The sequence below is a fragment of the Lissotriton vulgaris genome, chromosome 3_1, assembly GCF_964263255.1.
Source record: "Lissotriton vulgaris chromosome 3_1, aLisVul1.2, whole genome shotgun sequence".
NCBI lineage: Eukaryota > Metazoa > Chordata > Amphibia > Caudata > Salamandridae > Lissotriton > Lissotriton vulgaris.
In genome coordinates this window covers 213,898,383-213,910,840 of record NC_141689.1, presented here as the reverse complement: position 1 = coordinate 213,910,840, position 12,458 = coordinate 213,898,383, and the positions used below count along the sequence as shown (strand labels likewise).

At 40.4% G+C, this 12,458-nt stretch overlaps 1 long non-coding RNA gene across 1 annotated transcript; it reads right to left on the bottom strand.

Annotated features, from left to right (window-relative positions):
- Window positions 1–10,481: 10,481 nt before the first annotated feature.
- On the bottom strand, window positions 10,482–11,229 carry LOC147726222 (uncharacterized). The gene is made up of 5 exons (XR_015309420.1): window positions 11,148–11,229; window positions 10,991–11,047; window positions 10,851–10,896; window positions 10,703–10,747; window positions 10,482–10,610 (listed from the first exon to the last, which is right to left on the bottom strand). It is a non-coding gene; the product is annotated as an uncharacterized LOC147726222 (long non-coding RNA).
- Between the last annotated feature and the right edge of the window lie 1,229 nt (window positions 11,230–12,458).

The window sequence follows — 12,458 nt, the reverse complement described above, 5'->3', positions numbered from 1 at the left end:
GAAGTATAGACAGTGTGGTACCAGGCTGATGGTGTCCTCCATGACCGATGTGAGCGACTTGGATTGGGCTGGCTGTGTGACTCCTCCGTCTTGGGCGATTGTTGTTTGTAGGGTACCAGAGGCCAATAACAACCGACAGTGAATAGAGGGTCGAAGGGAAAATTGTGTGAATATATTCCCCAATAGTTACTCACAGAACAAACAAACTATCCACGGGTCTAATAGGTCTAAACAGAACATACAGTAAGCAAAGACGTAAAGAACTATGTTCCTATTCTCAGAGGACACCACCTTAAAAAAGGAAAATCCTGAAAAAGGACGGATTCCCATCACTCTCCAAAGTGACATGCTTCATCATCTGGGATCTCCTCCTGGTTGCACAATAAGAGAGGGGAGCTCTCAAATGTTTTCAATACAGTGTGGTAAATGTAGGGAGCTCTTAAAGATCCTACAGAAGTCAACAAAAATTGTGTGTGAGAATGATGACTTATTACATCTTTTTCTCCTGCTACCCAATTTTATTTTCACGTTTCACTCTCATGCACTGTGTCATCACTCTCACACACATTTTCTGTAGGATCTTTAAGAGCTTCCTCATAAGGGTTATAGCCCTTGGTTGCACTGTTGTGCAACCAGGAGGAGATCCCAGATGATGAAGAATGGGTGTACAGACAAAATATCGACTCCAAAATATCGACTGGACATAATATCGAGTTTTAAATATAGACTGGACATAATATCGACTGGACATAATATCGACTACAAAAATATCGTTTTTCAGGTAAGTGAAGTAATATCGACTGTATAAAATATAGATAGCAAAAATATCGAATTTTTAATAATATATAATATTTTATAGTGTATTTTTATGTAATAATATGTGTGAATAGTGTGTATTAATGTTATAAAATATTTTATTAAATGATTTTTGTTTGTATAATAATTGCGTAATGTAATTCTGTAGCGGGTTGTGGGTTTATAGGGGAATAGGGTGGGAAGTAATTTAATAATAATTAATTAATTAATATATGTTTGTTAATATTTTTAATTAATAATTAATTGATAATTAATTAATATTAATTAGTTAATTAATTAATATAATTTTGAACATATTTTGTATTAGTAATTAATTGTTAATTAATTATTTGTAATTAGTTAATTACATTAATTAGAGTAAATTTTTAATATATTTAATTTTGTGTTATTTTTAAGTAATTAATTTGGAAAAAATAATATTAATTATTAAAATAATTACAGCTAATGTTTTAATATATTTACTTTATTGTTATTGTTAATTAATAATTAATTGGTAATTAAATAATATTGATACATTTTGTGTAAAGGAGCATTTTTAGGGTTCAGGGTCAGTTTTCAGTTTTAGGGTAAAGGGGTATTTTTGGGGTTCAGGGTCAGTTTTCAGTTTTAGGGTAAAGGGGTATTTTTGGGGTTCAGGGTCAGTTTTCAGTTTTTGGGTAAAGGGGCATTTTTAGGGTTCAGGGTCAGTTTTCAGTTCATGGGTAAAGGGGTATTTTTAGGGTTCAGGGTCAGTTTTCAGTTCATGGGTAAAGGGGCATTTTTAGGGTTCAGGGTCAGTTTTCAGTTCTTGGGTAAAGGGGTATTTTTAGGGTTCAGGGTCAGTTTTCAGTTCTTGGGTAAAGGGGTATTTTTAGGGTTCAGGGTCAGTTTTCAGTTTTTGGGTAAAGGGGCATTTTTAGGGTTCAGGGTCAGTTTTGGGTTTTTGGGTAAAGGGTTATTTTTAGGGATCAGGGTCAGTTTGGGGTTTTTGGGTAAAGGGGTATTTTTAGGGTTCAGAGTCAACTAATAAGATTGTAAAAAATTATTTTTATTATTTTCATTTATTATTTAATTATTATAATTTAATTTAAGTAGTTTTAAGTATATTTTAGTAATTTAAATTTAATATTAATTTAATTTAACACTGTTTTTAATAAAGTCGATATTTTTTACATCTATATTATTGTTAACGATATTTTGTACTCGATATTTTTGTACTTACCTGTTTGTAGATACAAACTCGATATTTTGACTGCCGATATTTTGTCCACGATATTCTGGCAAGTCGATATTGTGTCCGTCGATATTATTTCAGTGATCCGAAGAATGTCACTTCGGTGAGTGATGGGAATCCGTCCATTTTAAGGATTTTCCTTTTTTAAGGTGGTGTCCTCTGAGAATAGGAACGGAGTGGCATATTATCAACAAATAGCTATATTTATAGCTATGTAGGCTTAGCGGCAATTTTTTTATCACCGCACATCACCAGATTTTATCGCTGAGATAACGTGCTATTAGCAACGTTTATCTCAAAAGTAAAAAAATACCCAGCGATAGCGGCAACATCTGTGAATATCGCTGACAATACAGCAATATTCACGCATTATCGCTAACAGGGTCTTAGCCATTATATCCACCTCCCATTGGATATCATGGCTAAGAACTGGTATGAGCAGGTGTTAGTTTTAGGAGATATTCGCGCTTAGCGTAGATATTTCCATTGCTACGCCTGTGTTGCTAATAGGCGATAGCAATATTAGCGACTGCTTTCAGTCACTAACAGGATGGGTACGCTCCCTTTGCATGTCATTAGCGATAAATATCGCTGACATGCAAAGTGGGCCCCAAACCGCTCGCTATCGCCTACAAGCTGTTGCTAACTGCTGGTAGCGACATCTTGCTAATAGTAAAATACTGAATCGGTAAAGTTACCGAATCGGTAAATCTAGATGTAGGTGGCACTGAAAACAGTGCCACAGGCCCTTAAGAATTCGTTATTTACCACAAAATAATATTTGGTGATAAATAACGAATTCCTGTGTACATGCACATCTGTGCATGTACACCTGTGCCATGTGACACACATACATACCCTTAAGGCATGTATGTGTGCAACATGGCACACAAGCCAGAATCAGGGGTGCAACAGGGTGTCAAAGTGACACCCTGTCCCCCTTGACAATTCGGTATTTTAACGAATCAGTATTTACCGATTTGGTCATTACCAAATCATACCGATTCGATAAAAATTACCGAATTATTTCCTACATCTCATTTACCGAATCTAGAATACCGAATCGGTAAAATTCGGTATTCTAGAGTCGGTAAATTAGATTTACCTACATCAGGCCCCTAATCTTCCAGCCAATGAATGGAGAGCCTGTAGCCGAGCCTAAAATGAATCCCACACAATGGCCTATGAAGGGGAGAAATTAGTCCTAAAACTTCCACATCATTTCAGTTCATGACTAGCGTCTGCAATACTCTTCTTTGAGGTTGAGTAACAACCACCAGACTTATAATTAGGATTTGCATTTTAGAGCTTTGCATCATTCGCAGAAATATATCTTGGAATTAAATCAATATAGAGTTGCATTCAACAGAATAAACTAACACATTTCAGTGTGTGAATCTAATACGGGTAATGCTTACACTTTATTAAAACAGGAAACAATAAAATAAAAATAAGGTCCACTCTGACCGCTTGGTGGATTTTTGGAGCACAGAGGAAGGATAAAAAGTGCAACACACAGGGCAGAGTGATAGTAAGACAAAGAAAACATATTTGAGAGAATGTGTGCATAAAGATGAGAAGTACTCAATCGTGGGCATTCATAAATATTTTTTCTGACCAACTTCCATCGTTGAGAGGAGTTAATCTATTTCTAGAGTAGGAATGGCGATGGAACACTACCAAAATTAGTTGAGTTGTAGCAGAAAGTGTTTCTCTGTCAGGAATTTTTTTTTTAACAGTGGAGAAGAAAGGAACAGAAGCAAGTGTAATTGCAAAACTGGATATGTATTTTGCCATTCTTGAGCCTGATTCACAAATGTAAGTTACATGGTTGAGTAAGTTTTCACCTTTTAGTAAGACTAATACTTTTAGTATTCACAAACACTGTGTCACCTTACTACAAAAACGTACGTTGCAGGTCTCCACCCCCAGAGAAAAGCAATTGACATATTCTTGAGTGGGTGAGTGGCGTCCCTCCCTAAACCCTTTACTGGTCATCCCTAAACCCCTCCTACTTCTATTGCAGAGGCTCCTCAGTTGGAACAGAGGACTCCACACAAAGAAGCATATCTAAATTTACATTTAGGTCTTTAATGTAGTACAAATTGCCGTTTGAGAATCAGGCCTTTTATTTGTTATGCAGGGTAAAATATAAGCATGTTGCAGATTTCCATGCACACTGTGTCCTTTTGGGTATTCCCAAAATATCTTGACACCTTTCTTCGACCATTGATACAAGCAAGTCCTTCATATTTGCAGGATATCACACATCTCCTGAAGTTGCTAGCGATGTACACATTTCAGGTCACTAGTAATTTGTGTAAACAAGGCATATTTGTATTTTTGTTTATAGATACCTCTGATGAAGTGTCCTAATTGATCCGAAATGCATTGGGTTGAATTGAACTATCAGCTATATAAGCACATATTGTGATCAACTTGATATGGAAGACACATGTCAAAAAATTGCTATTTATCAGAATCGACTGGAATAAACAAAAATTGATTATTTTAGCACATTTTTTATGTTCATAGTATATTGTGTGTTTAATGCAGTTGATGGGAACTACTAATAGGGAGTCCCTTCTGGATCACCCTAGTGCACTCAGCGTCTAGATCTCAGGTTACAGTAATCCCGGTAACAGTGCCTTTTTGTATGGCGTACACCCTTCCTTCCCTTATATGTCCCCTTTTGAGCTTCAACCTCTAAATGTAGAAAGGTGCAAAACTCATCATGGTTGTAGATTTTCCACTATTAAAAATGTGCTTTATAATTCTAACATTCGACCTATCATAATTCTGAAGAACAGAATGTGAAATGTAGAATCGCAACTATCTTTTTATACACCTAACATACATTTATGGGTGAAAACACTTGTGATGCTGCTATATTCTGTCATACCATGAGTGGAATACAACCTAAAAATATCACTAAAATCTTTGCTTCGAAAAATACTACATATCGTTGAATAACAGTTATGCTTATAGGATAGAGTAAAAAAATGAAGTAAAATATTGAAAAAGTTGGTGCTCGAAGTGAAATTCAGGTCTTGATCCTATATATGGCTTGGGAATTCGGTGGTTCAAGGTATATACTCTTAATACAATTCACCTGTAAACAGCTGAATGTTGTTCTTTGGAATGCCTGAAGTGGTGTCTAATATTAAAGTGGATTACTCGGATCTGCTAGGGAAAGGTCACTTTAGAAGTACTGGCTTTATAAGTACTGTAAAGACCAAATGTTGTAGCTGAGAGTAGTCACTAGAGGCCAGATGTAGGTAGCCAAATACCGGTCGGTAACGGACGAAAATACTGAATTTCGGCCGTTACCGACCGGTATTGGGCAATTGAGATGTAGGACATCAAAAAAGACCAAATTGGTAAATACGAATCGGTAATTTACCGAATCGGAATTTACCAAATTTGATTTTACCGAATCGGTAAATAGGAAATGCTAAAAAATGACAATCGAGATGTAGTTAACTTCTAAAATACCGAATTTCATGAAATTCGGTATTTAAGATTCGGTAATTACCATGGATTGAAAGCAGGTGGTAACCAGGTGCAGGCTATAGAAAAGGCCCCAAAATGCAACTGTGTGACCAGAATGGAGGCATTCTATGCAACTACAGCTACAGAGAGCAGGAGAGAGGGTCTGGAGATGGGAGGGGCAAGTCTACAGATAGCGGATAACGCTCTTCCAACTCACGGAGGCAGAGATATTGCAAAGGTACAGGCTACACCCCCAAACAATCCTGGACTTGATCAGGGACCTGCACCCACTCCTGGAGCACCCAACACCAAGGGCGAACGCCATCCTACCCCATGTGCAAGTGCTCTGTAGCCTACACCTGCTTGCATCTGGGAGTTACTAGGGGGTGATAGCTGCGGTAGGTGGGGTGTACCAGAGCTAGCTGCCTGTCCCGTTTCTTCAGGTAGTGCCTAGAGGCCATATTGCAGAGAGTGCATCTTTACATCAGCTTCCCTGACACACATACGGAACTGCTCAAGACCAAGACTGACTTCTATCAAATGGCAGACTTCCCACACATCATCGGCTGCATTGACGCACCCACATCCCAATCTGCCCACCTGCTGCCACAGAAACAGAAAGTCCACCCACTCAATAAATGTGCAGGTGGTCTGTGACGCTGGCAACATAATTACTGACATTGTTACCAAATTTCCAGGGAGCACCCACAACACCTACATATTCCAGAACAGTGGAATCTACACACGCCTGGCTACTGGAGAATTTGGGGAAGGATACCTGCTAGGAAAATCACTGTGACACACCCTGATAATTACTGCAGCTGAATGTTTCAAATGGTATGTAACTAATGGCACTCTCTTTCCCTCCCAGGCGATAGCGCTTATGCTCTGCGGTCCTTTGTACTCACTCCCTACATGAACCCATCAACCCGGAGTGAGAGACGTTACAATGTGGCACACAGAGCAACACGCAACATTGTGGAGCACACATTTGGACTCTTAAAAAGCAGGTTCCGCAGCCTCCACAAGAGCGGAGGTGCACGTTAGTACACGCCCATTCTGCTGTAAAATTATTTCAACCTGTGCCATGCTGCACAACCTTGCCACCAAGAAAGGCACAGAAGTTGATATGACTTATCATGAGGACATTGATGATCAAACTGTACAGTCAGAGCCCTATGCAGCAGGAGTAGCGCCAGCAACAGATGGGAGACTGAGACGGGCAGAGATCACACATTAGTAAGGAGACACAGCCAGGCGTTGAATGTGAATGACGTAGTTTTAGTTAATGGTCACTACAGCAAATGACAAATGGCACACCATGGTAGTCCAATTTGTGACAACCTAACTAGGCGGTCACGGGTTACTTCACCCTAATATGTTCACTGGAGTGTGGGCAGCATTAATGTCTGTGCCCACGCACAACAGTGCGGGATGCCAGAGGCTGGGTTGCAACACTGGCTGTTGAGCCAGGGTCTGCAGATTGGTGCCTGCTGCTCCTCCGTATGTCCTGTATGGGTGTGCTACTGCTGCTCCTGCTGGTGGTGTCTTCAGTGTCCCCCACACCTATATCTGACTGGTTGGTCAGAAGCAATTCCATTGCAGATGTCACCCTCCCCATACCCCTGGAGACATCTGAGCAGCAGTGAACAAGCCCCTCTTGAATCGCCACAGAGCGCCTACATAGCAGGGAAGCGGCAGTTGCTAGACGGTTCTCTGCCTTGTTGTGAATCTGCATACATTGCATCTCCCGGCGCCTTTGTGTGCTGTCCTCATCAAGTTTATCGCAGAGTGCCATCATGGACTGGGTCACGTCACGCACTCCCTCTGCCATTTCCCTCATGTTCTCCACCATGGAGCTGATGGCCCGGTTCATATTGCCCATGTTGTTGTTTAAGTGGCGCATCTGTCTCTGCACTGATGATATGGCTTTTGCCTGCAGGCGCTGCACTTTCACCATTGTGGCCTCCAGCCCGCAGAAGACCCCGTCACCATGCCCAGTGTGCTGCTCTCCCAGACCCTACAACATCTTACACCTGTGTGCACACCTCCAGAGGCGGACTGCAGCCAAGCATTGTTTGCCTCCAGTAGAGCAGTTTCGGTGTCACCCTCCCTTTCTTCCTCAGAGGTCATCACCATGAGTTGGAGAGGGGGTACATCATGCCTCATGGGCCTTACCACTTCCAATGACTCTGAAGCTGGTGAGGGAGACTCTGCTGGTGGGTCCTGCTGTGGTGAGTCATACAGTAGAGGCGATGATGGCTGTGCTGTTGTGGCTTCCTCTGGTGTGGAAGCTGCCTGTGCTGTGGGTGCGGGTGGTGTTTCAGTGCTTTGCCCTGCACTCCTGCTTGCATCCTCACTCCTTTCCATTCGGGGTGCCATTTTCTCCCTCTCCTGTGCTGTCCTGCACGATGACTCTCCTCTGGACAGATATGGACATAGGCTCAGTGGTGCTGCAACCCTGTATTTCAATATTAAATTACAATCCTGTCACACAATATCAATGTCCTCAACTGCTTCTGAATGTAGTGTGTGGCATGCCTTGCTGTTTTGTGGGATGACTGTACTGATGTATGTTTCAATGACTACCTTTTCCATGATGCATTGCTGGTGTATCCCAAAACCTATACTGGAGTATGAAACACACAGCCACATTAGGGAAGGGGGACAGGTAAGGGGAGGGGAGGAGGATTGCAGGACATGCTCCTTACCTTGTTTTGTTGCAGCTCGAGCTGAGCTGTCAGCATCCCCGATCCCAAAAACACTCTCGGGCTCCAGGTTGGACTCCACCAGCTGCTCCAGGTCAGTAATAGCAGGTGCCCTGCTCCTTCCTCCCCCTGTGACACTGGCCTCTTTCTTCTCCTTCTCTGCTGCCAGCATCTTCTTTGTTTTTTTTTGTTGTTTTTTACTTATCCTGAGATCAAACCAGCGTTTTTTGAGGTCATCTACTTCTCATGTGGTCACCCCTATGGCGTTAACCTTCGCCTGGATTCCCAGCCATGTGTTCCTTTTCACAGCCTCTGCTACCTGCAGAGACTGTTTCCCAAAAAGCTGGGTGTGGTGTTTCACCACCTCCTCCACCAGCACCTGCAGTTCACCTGTGCTGAACTTTAATTTTCTTTTGCGGTCTGCTGCTTCCCTCTGTGAGTCCTGGGATTCCATCCTGCACTTCTGCTCACCTCAGTTCAGCCAGTAGCTCAGTGTCTCACAGCTCTCCAGAATGTTCAGTTAGTCTGCACCTTCATGGGTGTGGCCACTTCCTGGTTGTGGGGTGGGGTGGATGCACAGGATTGGTTGGTTCCTCTGTTTCTTGGTTGTGGGGTGGGGTGGATGCACATGATTGGTTGAATCCTTAATTGCTTGTATTTTGTATCTCCAATTTGGTATTTACCAATTTGGTATTTACTGAATCGGTAAATACCGATTCGGTAATTCCCAATCATTCCTATGGGCCTCCAGGCCCATAGGAATGAATGGGAATTACCAAATTGGTATTTACCAATTTTGTAAATACCGAATCGGTAAATACCGAATCGAGATTCCGATTTTTACTGATTCAGTAAATTTTACCGAATTATTTGCTGCATCCCATTTACCGTTTCTAAAATACCGAATCAGTAAAATTCTGTATTTTAGAAAAGGTAAAATAGGATTACCTACATCTGGCCCTAAATAGGAAGTACTATATATCCAAAGAATGGGGCTGATAGCAGCCACTAAATAAGAAGTACAATAAACAGCAAAATATGTGGCTGAAAGCATTCACTAAATAAGTACTGTGTGCACAAAAGGATATAGCTGAGAGCAGTCACTAAATAAGAAGTACCATAAACACCAGACGATGCGAATGAGAGGAATCACTAAATTAGAAGTACAATGAACACTGTAATATGTGGCAGAGAGCAATCACTAAATAAGTGCTGGAAACCCCAAATAATGGATTTGAGAGCAGTCACTTAAGAGGAAGTGCTGTAAACACCAAAGGATGCAGCTGAGAGCAGTCACTAAATAAGAAGTACTATAAACACTAAAATATGTGGCTGAGAAAAATCACTAAATAAGGATGCGGCTGAGAGTAGCCGCTTAAAAAGAACTACTGCCAACACCAAATGGTGCTACTGAGAGCAGTTACTAAACAATAAGTATGGCAAACACCAAATGATCCGGCTGTGAGCAGTCACTAAATATGAAGTAATTAAAACACTGAACCATGTGGCTGAGAGCAACCACTGAGTAAGAAGTACTGTAAACATCGAATGATGTGGCTTAGAGTAGTCACTAAATAAAAGGTACTAGAGACATCAAGGGATGTGGCTGAGAGTAGTCATTAAATAAGAAGTACTGTAAATATCAACGGATGTGCTGAGAGTAGTCACTAAATAGGAACCACTGCCAACACCAAATGATGCAACTGAGAGCAGTTACTAAACAATAAGTACGGTAAACACCAAAGGATCCGGCTGTGAGCAGTCACTAAATAAGAACTACTGTCAACACCAAAGGATGTGGCTGAGAGCAGTCAGTAAATACTAAGCGCTCTATACACCAAAGAAAAAACCACCACTGGGTCTGGGCTCCCAACGGCATAGCTTGCCACAAGCTTATAATGAACAAAATAGGTGCAAATGTCGCCAACAATGGATATGACAACTATTTGGTCAAAACATACGGGTAAGACAATATGTTTGATTCATTTATTTCTTTCTTATTTTTGATTTTTTTCACACTTATTTAGGTGTATGATTTGTCAGATTATTATACAAATGTTAAAACCTGGTGTACACAACACAAAATGTGACATTCAATATATCAAAAACAATATATCTATTTACAAAAATTTACATTCTATTGAACATTCATCCACACTCATTCATCAATCATACCAGTACAAACAACACAAAGAAACATCAATGGTGCAATATATGCTGGAATCTCAGTATTCACAACAAAAAGCCAATAAGTGTTTTGAAACATATATATGCACAATTTTAAATTTGTCTTCAATTGTTAATTTGTAACTTTGGCTTGTAACATAAAGTCTACGCGTTTCGAACTTGTGTTATGTGCGAGTTCTCATCAAGACCAATATCTGTAATGGAAGCACGAAAGGTTGCTTTTAGAAATTTTTGGGTGACTGCCTCTACACTGCCTCTCCCCAATACTACAAGTTTCCACACCTACCTCGCGCTCATCAGAGTTTACTTGAAATGTCCACGAAGTCATAAGCTAAAAAAATGCAAAAGATGCAAAAAAAAACATAATCAACAACTTGCTTGATCTTAACCACCTTCTCAACCATTCAACCACATACTAGTTGACACTCACTTACTTGTGTGTTTTGTAAGCTCGATTAAAGCAGCCTGACTCCCAGTGTTCTAGAAATGAAACGAACAAAAGGAGGGGCTCAATTAATTTCTAGGTCTTAAACTTTCCAGCCATATGGGTCAGTGTTGGTGACACAGCGCTTACCTGGAGAGGGAAGTCAGACGTGTTGTGTACGTTGTAAACGAGTTTCCGTGTTTGGTTCTATAAAACAAACAGGAGACTTGAGGTTAGAAAATTCCATCCCATCCACTTTCTGGAGCGTTGCTGGCAAAATGTGTTCAATTCATGGAGTAACGCTTACTTTCTTTAGACGGAATCCGTTGTGGCTGTGGAGTCTTTGTATACCAGCTTCGAAATGCTTTCTTGCTCGCATTCACTTCCAGGTCCGCATAGGATAATGGGAAGTGTAGTGCGGAAAAGTGCCGATATTTATGGAAATGTTGAACGAACATTTTCTTTCAAGTGCAAATTTTATTTGCTGGATTTGTTCGTTAAATTGTGTTTATTGGCGAAAAAGGATTAATTTAAAGGTTGTTATAGCCACAGTAATGATTCGTCATTTAGTGGATTTTGTTTTTTGTAAAAAAGTGCCAATAAATAGCATGTGATGGTAGCGTCAGTCCGGTTTTCGAATGATTCTAACTATTAGGTTTTAGTAAATAATGCTTCAAACTGCTTTCTTGCTCGCATGCATTACCTGGTCCACATAGGATCATGGGAGGTGTAGTCTGGAAGTGTTCCGATGTTTTTATGTCAAATTCAAACTTTGTTTGTTTGTTTTTGTTCATAGAGTTTTGTTAATCGCATTTGTTTGACGAAAAAGGATTAGTTTAATTGTTGGTGTGGCCATAGTGATGATTCGTCATTTTATGATGTTCATAAGATTGCTTTGTGGATGCCTGTAATAGCATATATTGATAACCTCAGTCCAGTTTTTAATCAGTTCTGTGATTTTTACTCGTGTTTCCTTTCTGGTTTAGAGTTGATCACTCTATGTCTTCGCCTGTGTCACTTCGTACAAGTGGTCAACGTGGGGTTCAGTGGGGAGTACATTGTTGATAAGTAAGTGGCTCAGATTGTACAGCCTGCTGATCCAATTTGCCTATCACTGGGATTGTTGTTGTCATAATTTGAACATTTCTGACAATTCGTTCAGTCCTGACAATGCTGTATTGAACTTGACTATAAGCATCGCATCTCTTCTTATGAGTTTGGCATCCAAATACCCACCTCTTGCGTCATTTTCCACCTTTGAATTTACTGTCCATGTCATTTCTGATTCTTTATGATTTTTTTCTTTCCAATGGTTTACCAAAGGTGCATTAGAAACATTGTTTTTTATTCTTGATTTGTGTTGCTGTATTCTTAGACGCACCTCTTGATTGGTTTTACCAATGTATAGAAGGTTACATGGGCATATGATCCCATACACCACATAACTATACACCAAAGGACATGACTGAGAGCAGTCACTAAATAAGAACTGTGAACCTCAAAGGATCTGGCTGAGAAGAGTCACTAAATATGAAGTACTGCTAGCTCCAATGATGGTAGCTGAGAGCACTCACTAAATAATAAGTATTAGAAACACAAAAGGAGTTAGCTGAGAGCA